Here is a 14,685-nt window from a genome sequence, read left to right on the forward strand (position 1 = left end):
CAAGCAAAATAAATCCCAGAAAATTGCACTGCGGAAATTTGTAAAAGTTTGAGAATCGAATCAAGTCGAAGGAGTGCATCACTTCGGAGTAGACAAAGAATTGGATATCGTTGAATATGGAAGATTCGTTTGCGTAACCGCGCGCGATCGAATCAGTCGTGCTGTCGCTGCTATCGAGCTGTAATCAAGCTCGAATGCAATAGCAGCGCCAGCAGTATGAGGAGAGAAAGTTAGATGGATAAGTAAAATGTTATCCAGCTAGATAGACGGCGCGATAGAGAGGAGCAAGCAAGCCACGACCGAGCCAGACTCCTAATGTATGCGGAGAACTTGTCGCTGTGGATAACTAACTTCGCCACTCGACGACTTTGCTCTCATCTACAGAGCTATCCGAAGATGAGATTTTGTTCCACTACAAGTCCAATTAACTCGCGTGGCTGATAATTCGCGCTCGTAAATATTTCTACAAAGACAATTTTTGTTACCTGTAGCCTAATAGCATAGTTAAATGTTTTCGTCGAGGTTGAGCTTTTATATGAAAAAGGGGGGGTCTCTGTGATAGAAGTTTCTTTTAAAAGCAACGTTAATTTAGCACGTATCTCAAGTAATGCACTGCTGCGAAGATTATCTGAAAAACCTCAACCTCAACCTTAAATTGACAGCACTATTATCTATATAAGTTAGAGTATACATTTGCGCATTCCTTGGGAGATCCTCACCAAAATTTCAGCCATTTTAGACGCTTATTTTTTAATTGATAGTTATTTAAGTATATCGCTTTAAAGATTTTTCTAAAAATGAAAAAACTTGAGTATCGAACTGTCATTAAATATTTGTTTTTGAAAGGCAATACACCTTCGTAAATCAAGAGGACTTGAGACTCCTCCTATTTGTACGACCATAAAATTGTGTGTGTGTGTGTGCGGGTGTGCGCGCGCGTGAGTGTGTGTGTGTGTGTTCCGTACGGCCGAGTATAATTTAACCGTGGTTTGTTTGCAACGAAATCAAGATGCTTGTGTCAAAATCGAAACTCGTCCCGACGATGACGTGTGTCTGAAAGTCTTAATTTTCATAGTGTGTTTCTATTTCAAATTTCTCTCTTTGTCCCATGATTCATAGCCGATATACGAATACAAAGATTATACGCATACAAAATCCGATAAAGCCTTCGCTCTCGAATCTACGACCGTACAATCAAGTGTTGCCGAGCCGCCATTCGAAAAATTCTTCGGAGAAGAAAAATAAATTGCAACGAAATGTACGCGATTATGCCATCTTTTAATACTCTCTCTGCGCCTTTTTTAGATTAAGTTTGGCTTGTAAAATGGCAGGCTTTTTCCTCTCAGACGGCGAGGTTTTTTATGCCGGCCATTTATTTAAGTTTTGCTTAATTTTAAACCGTTTCACGTTTTCTCTGCGATTATAACTTGTAACCTTCGTAGTATTAATCACCTAGACATAAGCTGAACGAGTGAGCACAATCATAATTTTATTGGCGAAAATTATTGTAAACCGAGCGATTAAAACTATGCAGAATGATGTCGGCCGACGCGAGCTGAATTATAACAAACATAGAGTAGAATTTGATCGGAAGGAGAACCGCACAATTGCCACATGTCATGTTTAAACAAAAAAATACAAAAATCTACCTCCACCTGCTCTCAAGCTCGCAACTCGAATCGCATGCACATCCATAGATCGGATGGGAGCCATGCATACTGCAATATATGCAACCTCGAACATTTATCGTGCAAAGGCACATCATTGCTGAATGTTTATCGTGCAAAGGCACATTCTCATTTAAGCATTTTTAGCGTGTAACATTACACCATTATTTGAACGTTTGAAAAGCCGTGCAAAGGCACACGATCAATTGATAGAGCGAGCAGTATGGTGCGCATAGCTACGCGTATAGTCCAAATGATAAGTTGAAAACGAAAACTGACACCTTCCACCTCTAGATCCCTTTGAGGGGAAGAAAAGGATGGAAGAGAATAATGCTTTGGTTTCTCGGCTCGTTCGGCAAGCATCATTCAAGTATTAGTCAGAAAGCTCTTGGCTATCAGCGAGGCAAGTTGTCCTTTCGTTATTAACTCAATTCAAGCGTACTTATAATTTCCGATCGTCTAAAGACATTATTTGTTTTTACAATTTGATTTCATTTGTTTATTTATAATTAATAAATACTAATAATTTTTTGTCATAATAATAAATTAGATATAATTTTGTAATAATTGTTTTTATTCACACTACTCTTATCGCGAACAGTGTGTGTATGTGGGCAGCTGAATTAAAAAAATCTGGCCATGTCAGTTTGAATGTTGATAAGCGTTCGAGGCGGCCTAAAAATTAAACAACTATAGCGATAACATCGAAAAAATTCGTCTAATGGTACTGGACGACCGACTAAGATTACAGAGATAGAAGAACCAAAAAATGAATTTCCTATATACTAACTAAAGAATTAGGAATTCGCGTATTAACTATCCGCGCAATACATGCCGCGGCTGCTTACTTTGGACCAAAAGCGTATTCAAATGAATATATTTCCAATCTTATCGAAGCTGTTTGAGCAAAACGATAACCGTAGATGAAATCTGGATCCACCACTATACTCCCGAAACGAAAAAACAGTCAAAACCGTGAATCACAAAAGGTGAACCTGCTCCAAAAAAAATCAAAGACGGTTTCATTGTCCAGGAAAATGATGGTGACTGTTTATTGAAATAGCCATAGAATTGTTTGGATTGATTATTTCAAAAAAAGTAGAGCAATAAGAAGAGATTATTGTGCATCATTGCTCGATAAATTATAGGCAGAAATTGCAATAAAGCGAACGTATTTGTTAAAAAAAGGAAGTGTTTTTTCATCATGATAACACACCTACTCACACTTTAGTAATGGCCATGGCTAAAATTCTCGAATTGCACATTAAATTGGTTGATCACTTGCCGTATTATCGGGATGTATCTCCTAGCAACTTTTTTCTGTTTCTTAATCTAGAGTTTCACTTACAGTTGAGAAATGCTCATTGGAGAATGAATCTATTGCATATATAAACTGCTATTTTGAAGAAAAAAACGTTGATTTATATTTGACAACGTTAAAGAAATTAGAACTGGACTGAGTATGTCAACATAAGAGGAGATTATGACAAAAAAAAACAAATGATTTCAGAGACAAAAATATTTCGTTTCTTGATAACTGGTATATAATAAATATATAGATAGTTACATAATAAACACACCATGATAAAACAAGTCATCTTTAAAAGTGGAAATGAGAATACATTACTAATTGATGCAACAAATCGTGTGTTTACGTTAAATAATTTACATAACTTATTATAATACGTTCCAATTGTCATTCAATATAACCGTTTTGTGAAAATAATACAGTCATTATTTCTTTTTTCCACTAAATTGAAGTTATTTTAGTAATGGCTAAAATATTCCAAAATCCTTAATTCAGACGCGTTTTGAGTCACATGTACTAATCAAATAATAAAAGAATAATTATTAGGTACTCCAAGATATTAATAAAAAAGTGGAATCAGTAAGATCATATTTAAAACAGTCGGGAAAACATACATCGCTGTGGGCATATCACAATCACAAATCAATAACCGCTGATTTCCATAATTGATGATTGATACTAATTATGGTTATTGATGCATTCAAATTCGGATTTGATGGAAATTGTTTGCATTGAATTATGAATTTTGCATTAATTTTTGATAACACGTCCAATTCAAATGTAATGTATCAACATTTACAAAAATACACAAGTTTAAATTCTAAGAAAATAATTGTATCGTAAGTCACGAAATTATGAGTAAGAATTTGATTTGGAATCGCGTCTACAACGAGACGATAGTCAATTCCGATGAAAATCCATTAAAATATTAAGGCTGAATGATTTTACCATATATGGTTACCTAACTAAAAAAATGTATGAAACACTCAATAAACATGCAATAAAACATAATAGTAATAATCAGCAGAAACAATATAAGATTAACGGTCTAGTTTTATTACGAAGTATAGTTGAACCTACAAAATGGAGGATAAAATTGAAAAAATTCTTGACTTATTCGAGAGTCCGTAGGTCATACACTAAATTAAAGGTTTGAATACATACGTACTTAAACATAATAATGGTAAAATTAGAAGAAATGTTCTCACGTCTTCACTAAAATCATACCTCTTTTATCTAAGAGAGGGCACTGTATATCCTTTCATTGAATATGTGATGTCAGGCTTATAAATACAGCTGTTAGGCAGTGATCTTTGGCTGCGGCCTTGAAAACTAAGGGTCAAGAATTTTAAAGGGATGAAATGGATTATCGCGAGTATGGTCCATACCCGAAAAAATGTCCCTTTATTCTGTCCGATAACATGATATCTTGGCTGGTGTCTGCGCACGCTTATATTCCAGCTTTGGTATCATGTTGTCGGATAGAGTGAAGGGACTTTATTCGGGTATCGAACGTATTTGCGAAAATTTGTGCCATTCTTTTAATTTTCGACTTTTGGATTTAAAGGTTACAGCCAAAAACAATAAATATTCATTTAATGCAATTTGAGAAATAATATACGAATTATTCTCTATCAATTTGTGCCTAGATATATTACCAATTCAAGGAAAGCAAAAAAAAATTTGCGGTATCATTATTCCATTTCCCATCGTATGAAAATCACACAAAAGCCCTGCAATAAAAAAGTTATAAATCCAATAAGAAAACTTCTGGGGCACATAATACATCCATTTTAATAAGAAGTGAAATGGCCGGAAGGAAAAACGAGAGCAGTACTGAATCGCGCGTAAGCGATCAGCGATGTTATCCTCGTACGGATAAAAAAAAAAGGACACGAAACTATGTTCGATATCTACTGCGACGGATTATCCGCAGAAAGACAAGAGTTAGCGCTCTATCGGAGTCGTATTTCAAGCGGAAGCCCCTGCACACTTGTGCGCGCACTGAATTATTTATGCTCCCAATCCCAGGTACGCGTATAACGTTATACACACGACATTTTCAATGACCCTATCTTCATACTTCTCGGTTTTCGCGATTCACGGGGGAGGCCGCAAACTGATGCGTACTTGTCACAATAATAAATCAATAATTGCTGATTACGATAATTGGTTACCGATACTCGGTAAGGATATTGGTGCATAAAAATTGTGCGCGGTTTAGTGAATTAATTCGATGGGATTCAGAGAAAGACACTTCGCTAATGAGCGAATTCGAAATTTTTCGATCGACGTACTCCTAATTGCTAATTTGGAGAGCTCCGTATACTCAGGCACTGATACTCTTCCAAGTGAATTACTTGAGAAATAAGAGTGGCTTATTTTCGCTGTGCCACCTTAGACCTCTTCTCGCGTGCATACGGTTACCTGAGTGCACGCAGGCAAAATACTGCAAAAGAGATGTCTTGAGAGAGCAAAAATGGAGTTGCGGGATTTTCTCATAGGTATGGATGAATCTTTTATATTTGGTTATATTGCTTACTGACGCCCCAACGAATATCGAAAGAAATACTCCAAGGAAATGCAAAAATACTCATTTCCCTTTTCTTATCGGTATAAAATGGCATTCCAATGCCGAATATTAAAATTTCATTATATCTTTGACATTGAAGATTATTAAAACCAAAAATCCAATAAACAGTTTATTTTAAATTGAATAATTCAAAAAGAACAATTCTCTCCCTTTCTCAATTCAAATTCTCTCAGCAATATTTTTATTCCTCCAAACTGCGCGTCAAATTTAGAATTATTGCACGTGTATTACTACAATCCAAACGTATTTATTTTAGTATTTAGCTTAAAATCGAGCATAGCTATTGATGCGGCATGTGCTTGTCACGTGCGATACTTGTGCTGCTGACATTTCAGCAGCCATGAAATGTAATCAAATATGATGCAGCCCTCAGATATGGTTGAACCTTAAGATGCAATAAAGTCGACATCAACATCAACATCTCTATCGATAGTGAAACTTTGAATTTTGAACGCCGATTTGACAGCATGATACCAGTGACTTTACGATGCGCAGCTTTAAAACGTTATATAAGCTATCAGTGGATAACATTATTAAGATGTACTAAAAAAATAGTTGACTCGTTACCTTGACTAATAGTTCTTTACTCGGATATCTACACGTATACCGTGTTTTACAAAATCCCAAGTTCTGTTGAGTTCTTAAAGCGAATTTTTAATAAAATTCTTGTCCGAGGCCCATAATCTTCTGCAGGAGATGCCTGCAGAAGACTTGTAAATATTCATCAGCCGAGTAAGATGAGCAGTAGAGCAAGCAAGCAAGCGAGGCCAGCAGAAACGAAGCCTGCTACAAGGGCGTAACGAGCTTCCCTCGGTGTCGCGCGACGGAATCGCAAGTCCGCGATGCAGCGACTAAGGCGCGCGTCGCAGAAAGAGGCTCATCAGGCTTATGCAAATATGCCGATAAATCCTCCGGGGTGAGACGGGGCGCCGCATTAAGAGCTGATCTAGACGAGGGACCGGTCTGTAAAGCCAATTGCACCGACGTCCGCGCGACTGCAAACAACGGAGACGACACTGCTCGCCGCGGCAACTATACTCCTCGGCCTCGCGCCGACGAAGAGCTTCGCATCGGCTTGGCGCGCCCGAGGCAATATTTGTCCGCGTTTCTCGGCCTCCGCCGAGCGTTTATTCATTTGTTCGATGTTTATTCATTTTCGTTTCAATTAGTTTGCGAATACACGAGTTCCGCCGCGTCCCCGAGGCAGCACCCACGGAAATTCAAGCAAGAAAGCGAGCGAGAATGACGAACGACTTGCGCGAACCCGAACGCTGTCGAAAATGTCGACGCGGGATTGGCTAATGCGTAGCGGGAATGCCTCGTAAGTCATTCGCGCATATATTTATGGCGCCCAAAAAACTCGTATATTTGCCGACATAAATCTTTTATCAAGCTTTCGCGATCAGATACCTACTGTTTGGTCGCTGCGCGAATAAATCAATTTCACGCAGCGCCGATTTAAGGGCTGGCTCATCGAAACTTCCCGATAAGAAGTTTTCTCTAACGTTAATATGATAATACGCGCGTATCTAAACAATACTTCGTATGGCATATGAGGAAGCTTCGGATAAAGATAACGATGATTACAACTTGTAAGCTAAACTTGCAATACGTGTGATCTTATCGAAGCCGCTCAAATATTTACGACGTTCAAAAAAAGGTCAGAACTGATTGAACGATTGATTCGGATCGGTTCTTTTGTCATTTTAAATGTAACAACTGTTATCGGCGTATGGAGAGTGCTTTTTCTCTGCGATGTCTGAAAAACGTCGCTTATAAAGCTTATACGCAATGAATGTACTCGCGCTTCATTGATGCTATCGCCAGTAAGAATAACGTTGTACGGGCAAAGAAAATCTTTGTGAATGCGTTGAGGTCAAATTGATTTCGTGACTGGCAGCCTGCATAACGGAAGTACTCCATCATAATTCATAACGAAATGAAAAAAATGTAGAAGAAAAAATGATACAATTCGATAAATGCGTGCTAGACAGGTCCGTTGAATGATTGACTTCGGAAATATTAACCGCGCTCGCATAGAGTTGTGCAGCATCATGCTGACTGCGCTGCAACTGCGCAAGCCAATTTCTCTTGCAATCGCCGGCCCAAGGTTCTTACATATGACCGTTCCGCCATGACTGCGGATGCAAAACCAGCTCTCGCGACCGCAGCCGACGCACACTTGCCCTCGCGCTCGGCGCGGATGTGGCCTCTACGACGCGTAAGAAACGCCGCGCCGAGCAGAGCTGTTTGCCAAGCGGGACAAGTTTTAATTGAACTGATTATAGCCCGAGGAAAGGGAAACAACACCGCGCGCGTACCGCGCTCCCTTCGCTTCGCACCGACAATGTCGGCAGCGGCTGTGCAAATGGTTGCCCGTCTCGCTAAGCAAACGAAAGCGAAGCTCCGCTGTAAAGCCGTGGTGCGAGTGCGCGGGAGAGCGAAGGGAAAAAAGAAAAGCTCGCGAGGCACGCGACGCGGTTGCCCTCGCTTTGCTGCTAACTCTCCCGTCGGGCGGGCAGCGAAGTGTCAAAATCGAGATCGCGACGACCGATGCCCCCGCGTCGTTCGTTTCCGGCGAGGCGAGCCGCGATTTATTTTCATTAGCACGACGAGCAGAGCTTATTCTCTGTCCCAAGTTCGGCCGCGACAAACGCGCCACGAACTTTACGACGATGCGCAATAGCTTATTCCTTTCCGCCGATTAGTCCATAGACCGGTCTATGTAGGCAGCTTCTATACCTACGCTCTACTTCCTTTTCCACTAGTTATTGTTCTTAGTTATTTATTTTTCATAGAAATCCGTGGATGCACTTGCCATTTCTTATCAGTTAGGCAAAAGCCCACTCGCTCAAACGAAATTCCCCGAAATCGAAATGAAAGTCGACTTGAGCTCGGTCATAAAATGCAGAACCCCGTGTAAAATTATTGATGCGTCGTCGAGGATTTGAGCGAGCGAAGTCCGCGGCAAGCGCAGAAGAGCGCGAGAGGCAAGCGTAGATGCGCATCGAGCGAAAGAGGAGAACTCATTGATTGCGGCTAAAGACACGCTGCCGCCGAGTTAGAGCCTCGGTGATCCATATGCCTGCGCGCAAACACGTAGGCGAGCGCGCGCCCCGCAGCGAATAGAAGCTCGATGCTGTGCGGCGCTGCGAGAAAGAAGCGTACGACGCGGGGAGGTCGACGTACCCCCCGAGCCGCGGTTGAACGGCGCGTACGCCGTGCACCGCTGCTCTTTCCACTCTGCCGGCTTTTTCGCGCCCGCCTGAGTAATTGCCACGTCCCTCGATCATCGCTTCAAGCCACAGGGATTTCACGCGCGACATCGACTTTCTATCGTGCGCGCGGCTTGTCGGTTTTGTGTTGCGCGTTGGAGGGCTTCTTCAAAATTATCTTGATTCGCATCTCTTAGGATCGATTGGCTTTCAACGGATTCTCATGTTTTTTTGAGTCTTCGAGAAAATGGATTTTCCTTAATTTTTATTTTGATGCGTGTTGATCTTCGTTAACAATGCTGTTTCGACGCGATTCAATGGCCATTTTTCATGTTTCACGGGTGAATTATTTATCGCGAGTTAGAGAATTGACGAACGCCATCTCTCGGCGAGGAACTAATCAGTGATCTGTAAAGTTGATCATTGAATGTAGTTATCCTTGATTACCTCTCAATACGGGAGTATCTGAAAAAATGTAGAAAGAATTAGTAACAGCTTTTGAAAGCCCACTGGAGACTGACTTTAATCGCACGATGAGTTACCAAAAAAACTCAAAACAGCAAATGTAAGGGACGATTTTATTGTCACATCATACTCGCGAAACTACCACTGTTGGATGCTCGCGGTACAAGAAAATAAAACAACTGATACGCTGGACGCAGTGTTTCCTCTTGGGCAGACAATGGGCAACCCATTGGCAGTTACTGGACTTGCAGAAATCCCATCACGCCAATACTTAGCCCTCGGCTAGCGTTTTCTTGATACTGAAGTCTGCTCTCCCTCTCTCTACTGTACTACCATGACGTCGTCGAGGTGGCAGAAGCACTCTCGTTCTTTTTCGCTCGTTCGCTCGTATGCTGTCGCAGCTCGACTCGCTTACCAATGGAAAATTGTACGACGATTTTCTTCATGAGAATGACAAGATATTCTCAGTACAACGTAAAAGTTCTCGTTCAAAGCTTCATAGCTATTAGGAGAACAGTGTTGAAGTAGAAGTTATGTCTAGAATTTTTCAATTTATTCTTTTATAAAAACGCGGAACATTTTAAAGATATTTATCTCAAATATAAGTTTGTTCTTTCACACATATGTTCACACTATGTTTGACATAAAGTTAGGTGCATCAATCACTTGAAATACCACGTGCTACGCAAAGTTAAACTAAATCTAAGATGAACGCTTATGTAAACATAAATACAAAACTAAGAAGGTATATAAGATTGAAATTTCTTATATGTAATAGTTCCCATTTAATTCGATAGCATTCGTTCATTAGAAAAGTAATTTATTGTTTTAAGGTAAAAATTTCAAATTTTTAATGGAAAATTAACTAAAGTTTCCAGTGCTCGATAAAATAGCCTACAATAAACGATAAAGTGAAGCGCTCTATTCGCGTTCACGAAATAATATACCAGAGGGCAACATTTTTTTTATTTTCCATGAACAACGTCGATATTATTTTTTACTTTGTACCGTCGATGTATCATTTTACTATTCTAGATCAATAGTTTTTGTTCCTTTTTTTTTGGATCAATGGATTTTTCAGAATTACAAAAAAAAAATTTATAATGCATTGCATAACGATTGGATATATTTTTTTGACTCAAAGGATTTTTTTCAAATTATGAAACAAATGATTTTAGACATTCAAAGCAAACTCCATAATAGTACATTTTAAAATACATTACACACGACATCATTTATTTAGATGCATTGTAAGGAGTGCAACAGAACCATAACTACCAAAAGCAATTTATTGCAAATACTTTATAGTTCGAATAATTGATTATTATCCGGAACAGTAGTCGAATATGTTTATTACTTTAATCTTCATGTGACTATTAGATTAAAAGTCTTTGAATACTTCAAAGAGTATTGTATTTTTCCACGCAAAGTTAATTAGTTCTCGTCATATGATCGGGAAAAAAATTCGAATTTCTGCAATAGCGATATTTTTGTAAATTCAGTGATTTTCATTCTTTTCATAATAATAACGATAAAACAGATATTTTTCGACGCTCGATATCTGATTTTGATAAGCAAACATCTAAGTACACGCAGTTCGAACGTGTTTCTAACAGATGGTTGTAAAGTTATCGTTAATGTTTAATTTATCAGAATCGTTTAAAATATCAGCTTTTATCACATGAAAACTGTAGATTATACTGTGTTCTCCAAGTACAAATTCACATAGGTGAAGTATCAATGTAACGACTGAATTTTCATTGACATTTAATTTTCATTACTTCAGTTGTTTGATGACTCCATATGGTAAATATCAATGGTAAAAATAAGATCGTTGATAATGATGTCCTAAAAATCGATAATATAAGCATACGTGATTGTACAATAATTCTTATTAATTTTCAGAAAAATAAAAGTCCTATAAGGGTTGTAGATGGCGTATACAAGTTTTGATCTATTTTAAACATTCATACCACGACTTGGTAGTTCTAAAATATGAAAAAATATTACATGATATTAACTTATTTATATTTCATTAATTTTAAATATTATATATCGGAGGGCACGCGCGTGATAAGTTAGCGAGTTAATAAATTAACTTGGGATTAAAAAAGATTCTTTTGATTTAAGAAGACAGTATTGTTAAGCAAGCTATTTTATTATAATTACTTTTGCTTCGAGGTTTTTTTCTGTGACGATATTTCATTTCTAGGCGGAAAAGGGAGGCACGAGGAAATCCCTACGTGAGAGTATTTAGATGGGACTTCCCTTCGTTCCAGGCGATCCATCTTGATTGAAGAGAGCCCTTCTCAAGAAAAACATGAAAAATTGTTTGCATGTTTTTCCAGAGTAGATTTAGATTCGAATTTCTGGAATTTTAATCGAAACAACAGCTTTTTGTATAGTCATTTCGAATAATCAGCTTTAGTTTATTTTAGTTTCACTGCTCACACGATTTTATTCACTTATTCATTTAACTACGAATTTAACTAGGAATATTGAAGGTTATTATTGTTAACGATCTAACGAAAAAAAAAGTCATGTCCCCGTCGGATAAAAGTTTCAGTAGCAGGGAGAGAATGCGGGCGTCTCACGAACATCAAACATTTGAACGCTGTCTTTCATGGAATCTCGAAAGCTAATTGACATCAAACTTTTGGCACGCAACACGTATCGTGGATATATCCCGACCAGTGGTTTCCCAACTCCATTATCATAGCTGGGAAATACATCAAAGCTCGTTGGAAAACTTGGCTATCTCTCTCTCTCTCTCTCGCTGCATCATGCACGAGCAATCTACTAATGTATTATATTTCTCATTCCTTATCGTTGAAACAGGCGGCGCACCTCATTCGCATTTGAATAGTTCAAAGCTATTGTCTAATCGTCAGGTATTCGGAAATAGTCGAAATTGTGCTCGCGCGCCGCGCAACTAATTAAACTCGCCAAGGCGAGGCTCCAATTGCGTAGTCGATCGCGCGGCTCGAAACTAACCGGCTACACGTAACGAAAGCATAGTCCGAGCCAGCACGCGCTTTTTGCACTCGGCGTATCGTCGTCTGCGCGAGGGAGTTGGCTGAGCAAAGACGCGGATCTGCGGTCGGCACTTCGTTGCCCGACGTTAAGAGTGGCGCGAGGGGGCGAGGAAAGAGGAGGAAAGAGAGAGAAAAAATCTTTCCTCATACGCTTGTGCCACGTGTGCGCGTGAGTGGCGAGGCTCGGCGTGAGGTCAGGCAACGAGCAACGCCCAATCAACAATGCTCGCGTACTCCGCATTTTCAAGGCACAAGATAAGCATTCATTGCCCCCCATACGATCGCATATATTTGCTCGTCGCGTTTGTTCATCCATATCATTGATTATTTTCCTCTTTCATTAATTATTTGTCCTGAATGAATTTGATAAACAATATATATATATAACGACGCAGTTGTATGCCAGTGCACATAGAATATGAATCAACATTTGCAGTCGGATCGAATAGCTTTAATTACGTCGAACATGGCGTGCTTTGATACTCCCTTACATTTAAAATATAACGGTGAATTTTTATACCACTGTTACGAATGTCAAATACTGGAATAAAATCCAATCGTTTTTATGCAAAAAAATTGTTTTTCTCTCTTTCCAACGAATATCAAACTGTTCAACAAACATTAGATACTCGCTTTCATGACCAAATCTTGGGAAGAAAAATTCACTGCATTATGTATATAAAGTGCATCAGCGTGGTGGTCATTATTTATGCAACGTGACAACGTTGTCAAAACTCAGATAAATTTCAGATTCACTCTTGCACTGTTCATTCGCGCCGTTTGGCTGCATAGAATATTGCCGATATTGAGATAAATGGCGAGCGTGCGAACTGGATTATAATGATCGATCACCCGCTAAATGTCGTCGTGCTATTTTGTTACACATATCGTACCGCAAAGAGAAATAAATCAAATCATCACCGCGCGCCAAAAGCCTTTTTGTGCTCGTATTTGCAAAGAAAGAAAGGAAAAAAGGCATGCTACACCAAATCGCTCGGAGACAATCCATATTCAACAATTACTATATAATCTGAGGAGACCTCGGTACTCCTCTCTCTCTCTCTCTCTCTCTCTCTCTTAGGGGGTGGCAGGTATACATGCAAGCCGAAGCATCATCGTCGGCGATCGATCAAATCGCTCCGATTTCTAAGTAGTCCAAAGCGACTTGCGTTCGTTGCGGGTCAGACTTGTCTTAATGTTTTGGATCGCGGGCGGGCGCCCCGCCAGATCCGCAAACGCTCCCTCGGCAACTTCTACACACACACACACACACACAGAGTTCAGCCATGCCTCCTCTATTTTTAGATATCTAGGTCGTTGACTTTCGCGCTACGTCTACCTGCCGTGTGGCAAATTAAATTTTCCTCACGAAAATCAGTTGGCAGCCAGCGCAACTGAAGGGTTAGAGAGAAAAGCGTGTCAAGCGCGCGGAAGCGAAAAGGAGGCCGAGAGGATTGTATGTTTGTGCGGTCAGAACAGCCGTTACGCTTTTATCGTCGAGAGGCGGATGCGTATATTCGGCATTTGGACGCGCGATTACACGCACTTTATTACGCGAAATAACAAACCATTTTTTTTTTCATTTTGATGCCTTCTCTCTTTACACAAGCAAACTTAGAGTCGTTCGTTTATCATAGATGACATTCTACGGGTGTCCATGTGACAGTTTTTTTTTTCTTTTTTTTTTTTTCACGTTATTAAATGACTTTCCTACTCTGTATATGTGCGTTAATTTATTACGCACAGAAATCAATTATCATGCGAAGCAAAGAATAAAATATTTTATCAAATCATAATTCATTATCGGCTATAGAGAGAGAGAGAGAGAGAGAGAGAGAGAGAGAGAGAGAGAGAGAGAGAGGGAGAGAGAAGACTGGAGGACAAGTAATTAAACGTAATAATAAATCTACGGTGTATATCCGGGACGTGACGTTGTTATCAAACGATTATTAAAATACAAAGTAATGTACTGATGCGAACGTTTCCCGACTACAGGCTATCGATTATTTTGCATGGGCAGATTTCATTGCAAACAATTGCGCTTCTATTGTTTCAATGATGTATTACCACATTTGAGAGAGTATATTAAGCAACGAAAATACACAAAAAATGCTGCGCTTGCTAAAGAGAGAGAGAGAGAGAGAGAGAGAGAGACAATTTTGCCACTGTTTGTTTACATTTCCAACGAGGGCAATCATTCCATTTAATTAACTGCAAAAGGAAATTCGTTCAAATGAAAAACATCGAGGGAGAGAGAGAGAAGTTAAAATTTGTCCCCAATTTACGTGTATAAAAAAAAAGTAACAGTAATTCCGGAGAAAAACCAGGAAAGCCAAACGAAGAGCTCCTGCTAGCGCACGTCCCGCGGCGTTGGAAGGGCGGCTTTTGGCCGTCGAGGGGG

This window comes from Phymastichus coffea, unplaced genomic scaffold, assembly GCF_024137745.1.
Source record: "Phymastichus coffea isolate CEN01 unplaced genomic scaffold, Cenicafe_Pcof_1.1 PCOF00165, whole genome shotgun sequence".
Lineage (NCBI taxonomy): Eukaryota > Metazoa > Arthropoda > Insecta > Hymenoptera > Eulophidae > Phymastichus > Phymastichus coffea.